Genomic DNA, 6092 nt, shown 5'->3' on the forward strand with positions numbered 1-6092 from the left:
CCCTTGATTCTGAAGAGAGAAAAAAAAAAGAGATTTGGTTCAAATTCACAGGCGATACTTTTACATAGGCTATTCCAACTTAAAAGGACTAGTAAGTAAATGTATTCAGAGTGGTCGGTCTATGATAATACGCTAGTCTTTTTAGACCATTCAAATGCACAGATTGCGAAGCAACGCAATAACAGTTATAACATATGGATATTAAAAATATATATAAGCACTGACATACCTTGTCTCTGTCAGCAGTAGTTATTCTATATTCCCCGATTTGTTCCGTAGATGCAAATACAATTTGCCATCCATGACACGACTCAGTTTGAGATTGAGTATCTTTTACCACAATCTACCCTCGCAAAATACGAATCCGAGCTATTTTCAGACGATGAGAAAATAAAAAAATAACAAAAAAAAACTCTAAATAACATTGGAATAAAAGGGGGAAACAACAAACCTAATCAAACAAAATAAATTTTTTTTAAAAAAAAACAGAAGAGAAAACAAAGAAGGGAAATAAGAAAAATGCGATAAAACAATTAAATGCGGAAGAAAACGAATTGACTAGTTCACAAACTGAGGGCTCCAGTAATTCCACGCTGCGTCTCTGTATTCCAAACACACTGAGTGCGCTCTGCAACGGGAAACGCCGATCTATCCGTTTATTCCCAATCTGCTGCGGTTTTACTTCCAGGACTTCAACTTGCAGTAGCATCACTTACACCTGAGCGTTCGTGTGAAAATACATTTGCCTTCTCTCCTTTTCGGCTTCGGCAGAACCCCTTTCCATGCATTGGCATCCGAGCTCTCGGTAAAGAACCGCCGCACTCAGTCAGGCGTCTGGATGCCCGCATTCACTGTAGCAGCGAGGAGGATAGAGGCGCGTTCACGCTCTTCTTTCTCAAGGGAGTTGGACGCGCGCGCTGTTCACGTACGTCAGCCGGCGCGTGCTCCAAATAGAACGCTGGGGAAGTTCGTTTCGAATTCTTCGATTTCGCAGCTCCGAATATGATATTACGTCATTATGCATTGGGTTTTTGCTTCCTTTCTGCCTGCAGGTTGGAAGTGTTGTCGTCAAAATGAGAATGAAGTGAGTAGACAACTTGACACCAAATGAACCAAACACAAATATATGACTTGTGGTAAATTTCACCCCCCCCAGTTTTTCCATGGTCTAAATGTTTCATGGGTACAATAGTTTTTGAAGCTATGCATGGACTGTTTGACAAACTGGGGTAGGCTATCGAAGAGACACCAACCATATGATTAAATGTGTTGAAGCATTAAAAATATTGAAGCAGCACTTTGCAAGTTACAAAACTCAGCACTCTGGCATGGAATGATACAGCCTTTTATGTCCGCGAAGTAAATTCAGTTGGTGCATCAGTCAGCATAAATTGGTCTATAATAACCAGTATGTCTTAAGCAAAATCAGACTCTTTCATGTTGTACTGAATATTTTATGATCTGGGTGAATCGTGATCATATTTGAATCCACAGTTACGGTTTATTTACTTAAATGAACTGATTACAAAAGCAAGTATGAGTAAGAAAAAAAATACAAAAAGGGACAGGAGAAACTGACATGGAATCAACATGGCTGCTGCAAAACAGGAAGTCCTGGCCTAAAAGAGCCAATCATTTAGCAAGTTTTTTGTCTGTAATAGTAGGGTTATTCCCAAGTTACCTGATGATTTACCTGGCTTGAACTTTGGTCTCCTTCATATGTTTCTTGTAGCCAGATAAAAGTCTCTTTTGGTAAAAAAAAATAAAAAAAATCCGGCCTATATAATGTTTCTAGATCACTGGAATTCATAGGTTATCTTGGATGTACTGCCTGTTTAAAATCTTCCTGGAGATATCAATAATATTGAAGTCCATTCCAAAACCTTAAAGGGGTGGTTGATTGCGATTTCACTTTTTTAATGTTAGTTAGTGTGTAATGTTGCTATTTGATCATAAACAATATCTGCAAAGTTACGAAGCTGAAAGTTCAATGCAAACGGAGATATCGTCTTTTAAAATTCCGGCAGTTTAATGCCCACAAAAACGACTGGTAAGGGACTACAACCAACTTTAGATACAGAGGCAGCAAAACAGAGGCTTGTCTTCTAACGATTCTAATGGATTCACAAGTTTCAAAATCAATGTTCCTAAAGCAGCGTTCTCATCCTGTTCCTGGCCTCGCCCTGCTCTGCACATGCTCTGCATCTCTCTCTCTCTCTCTCTCTCTCTCATTCAGATCATCAGCTCAGTGAATACACCTATTTTCACATACTATAGTTATGAGAAGCGTTATACATGGATGTGCGTGTGGTTGCCGAACTGTATTAAAGCTTTAATCAGAATAAAACCGTATATTAAAAGCTAACAGAAGCAGTAGCATTTACAAATAACAGCGTATCTAAAAGTATGAGACAACAACAAACAAAAATCTTAGGCCTACCATTAAAAGCCGGTGTGGAATAAAGGTAAATTATGCGAAAAATGATGCGTTTTTTAACAAAGGAAGCATTAACACATGTTAGACTGCACCCCATAAACACAATCAAGCCTATAAAAAAAACAGTCAACCACCCCTTTAAAAGCTAATTCAACATTTTTTTCTATTGACATAATTATTGGTATTTCTGAGGGAGGGGCTTCATAAAAGCAGGAAATGATCAGCGCGCTCAGAGGAGAAGGGACAGAGAGGTGTGTAATAAAGGTAAATTATGTGAAAAATAATGCGTTTTTTAACAAACGAAGCATTAACACATGTTAGACTGCACCCCATAAACACAATCAAGCCTATAAAAAAACCAGTCAACCACCCCTTTAATATTTTATTTCTTGAAGTAGCATACTGTATAGTAGTAGTATGGTTGATTTTGGTTGGGGATTGCAGTCTGTATAATTTTTTTTTTTATGTTTCCCCCTATGAGACATTACTTTTTGTGATTTAATTATAATTTGTAGAATACTTTCTTCTGCTGCTGGCATGTGGTACATGTGGTTATTGTAGCCAAATGTTACATTTTAATTTTATCTGATCTGACAACGCTATCTCACGACCAATTCGTACGTATTTTACGAGGTGGCTAATTCGTATGTCCTCACTCGTACGATTTTGTACAATTTGTCTAGACCCCAGTGACGGGTAGGTTTAGGGGCGGGGTTAGGTGTTGGTCATTCATACAAATTCATACGAATTGTGCAACTCGTAAAATACATACAATTTAGCAAAAATCGTATGAATTTGTACGAGCGTTAAATTTTCATTTTATCTGATCCAACCAGAACACTTGGTTCAACAACTAAATATTTAAAATATTCAAAATTCAACAGCAACAAACATTTGTTTATTTAGAATTTAATCTCCACCTCCACTTTACTTTTGTGTGCTGGCTTTAGTGCACCACTTTAATAAGTGCTTGTGGGGGGATCACTCTGAACTTGAAAAGGACAAAGCAAACAAGTATTCATATATATTGTTTTTTATTATTATCATAATTATTATTGTTGTTGTTTATAAATTATTTATCTGTGCACATAATTATTTAATTTTTTTAAATTCATGTGCTCTTTAATCAAAATAATTTCCCCTCCCTCTTGCAACGAAATCTCATCTTTTCTCTGATGATATGTATCCCAGCGTGAGGGCGGGACAACCTTTCACTCACTCGAGATTAGGGCTGTCAAAAAAAAATTTGAATTTCGAATATTCGTCGAATTTAAAATAAAAATCCACATTCTAATGCAAAAACGTTGCATTTGAATTTTAGGTGTGCGTCAGGCAGCCTTTTATCAGTGGTGCACGAAATGCGACGACAATGTAATGTTTTTGTTAGCCTATCCAGTTGAACCCACTAGATGCGGCGCTGCTACGTTGTTCATTCAAAATATTGCAGGAAAAGAGAACAATCAATGCGGGGAATATGTTGTTTACATCAAAACCGAAACCAAACCGTTCACACAGAACGCATATTCATCGCATTTTCTAGAGGGACATCTATCAATGCTGCACTCGCACGAGAGAGCAGCATGTTTAGAAAGCTATGTAAAATTAATGTAAGTTCAACTTTTAAAAAACATGTCTCGAAACTTTATGGCGGTTTTCCCCATCCCACTGCATCTCAAGTTTTTAAATGAAGAAAGTACTTTTTGTGATTGGTTTTCGGTCCTTTGTATTAAACTATACATACATGCATGAACAAGCAACTTTATTAATTATATATGGTTTATAAACATAATTTTAAACATTATGCAATTTTTTTTTTAAAGATAGTCGTGTTATTTTATTATGCTTTGAAGAAACGTGCATCATATTTTGCTTGATGCACCCTCTTGTGGCCTCAGGAGAGAAGCCAAAAGCTTTTTTTCCCCCAACTGAAATTATGCCTTTTAAATTTGAATATAATTCGAATATTGATAATATTGAAGCAAAAAATTCAAATTTAGTTTTTCAGCCATTTTGACAGCCCTACTTGAGATTGCAGCAATAGTAAATGACAAAGATCCAATTATCCAGTTAATTACTGATTAACCAAATTTAATCCTGGCCTACATTTTTTTTTTCTTGTTCGAGAAGCCACTTTACTCGTATTGGAAAGAAAAGACGATCGCAACTTAAACAATCGTTTACTGCCAGCTTTAACTCTTTGTAACTTTTTACTGTAACTTTATAGTATTTTTACTGTGCCCCTGTGGAGGCACCACTGTCACCAACATGGGGTCCAAACCCTAAAGTGTAACTATTAACTGCTTCTATCATCTGGATTCTGTCAGACTAGGTGAATAGATGTTGTGTTTTTGTGCTTTGCCACTGCCTGTGTAACGTGTATCATGTCAAACAATGGTTGAGTAATTTGCACCATTATTTACTGCTGCTTCATAAAAGCCTATATTCCAAAAGTTTGTGTTGATGAATTGTTGATGTCAGCAGATTTCACCATATTTGTGTTTTGCAAAGAGATTGCAGGTTAGGTTTCCTTCTGACGAGCCTTCCATGTATATCATGTTTGCCAATAACGCAGCACAGTGGACTGATTCACCACTACAGCACTACTCTCTGTCATAAGTCTTTTGCAGCCATATGGGGGTTGTAGTTTCAATCCCAGACCAGTCTAGTTTTATTTAAGTTATTTTTTTTCTTGGTCTTCAGATCTTGCCTTGATTTTTTTCCCTAACTTATATTTCTCAATGACATCTTAGATTTTGCACATTGCAAATACCAAGCGTCTCCATATCTTTTTCATAACCTTCCCCATGCTTTATAAGACTCAATTATCTTTTTTTTCTGATTCTCAATCAGCTCTTTAGAGAAGCCTGTGGCTGTTGAGTGTAAACACCTTGAGAGGTTTGAAGAGTGAGATAATTATTATATGAGCTTTGGAACTGTCATCACTTCACTTACATCAAGGCCTTACATTTTCAGAGAATTAACCTAGCCCTAAGAGGTTAACCCTAACCCTAAGTGTGCCAAAACCTTTGCACATTAACTTTTTTTTTTTTTTATCAGTTACTTTTAGTAAATAAAAATGAACCATGATTTGCAGAAATATGTCAAGTTTAAATTTGGTTTTGTTTGTTTACATTTTGTTGCTGAGTTTATGTAAGCGTCTTTTCGGTAAGAGCTTCAATGGAACATGCTACTTGGCAAAAGAATGCGCAAATAGCTTATAAGAGGACACATGAAAACTAAATATGCATATGACAGACTGTGCAATTCATACAGTTTGTTTGAACTGCCTTCCCTCAGCTTGTAAGTCGATTTAAATGTATTTTAAAGTTTCTTAAAAATGCAACAGGTGTGAAGATAAAAAAAAAAATTTCAGCCCTTTTACCAGCTATATGTACATGTGTATACAGGTGCATCTCAATAAATTAGAATGTCGTGGAAAAGTTAATTTATTTCAGTAATTCAACTCAAATTGTGAAACTGTACATAAGAATAAATGTTATTTAAAGGGGTGGTTCAGTGTTTTTTTTCTAGGTTTGATCATGTTTATGGGGTGCAGTCTAACGTGTTAATGCTTCGTTTTTTTAAAAACGCGTTATTTTTTTTTACATAATTTACCTTTATTCCACACCGCTCTGTCCCTTCTCTGAGAAACGCG

Source organism: Sinocyclocheilus rhinocerous, unplaced genomic scaffold, assembly GCF_001515625.1.
Source record: "Sinocyclocheilus rhinocerous isolate Xijiao unplaced genomic scaffold, SAMN03320098_v1.1 scaffold781, whole genome shotgun sequence".
Taxonomy (NCBI): Eukaryota; Metazoa; Chordata; class Actinopteri; order Cypriniformes; family Cyprinidae; genus Sinocyclocheilus; species Sinocyclocheilus rhinocerous.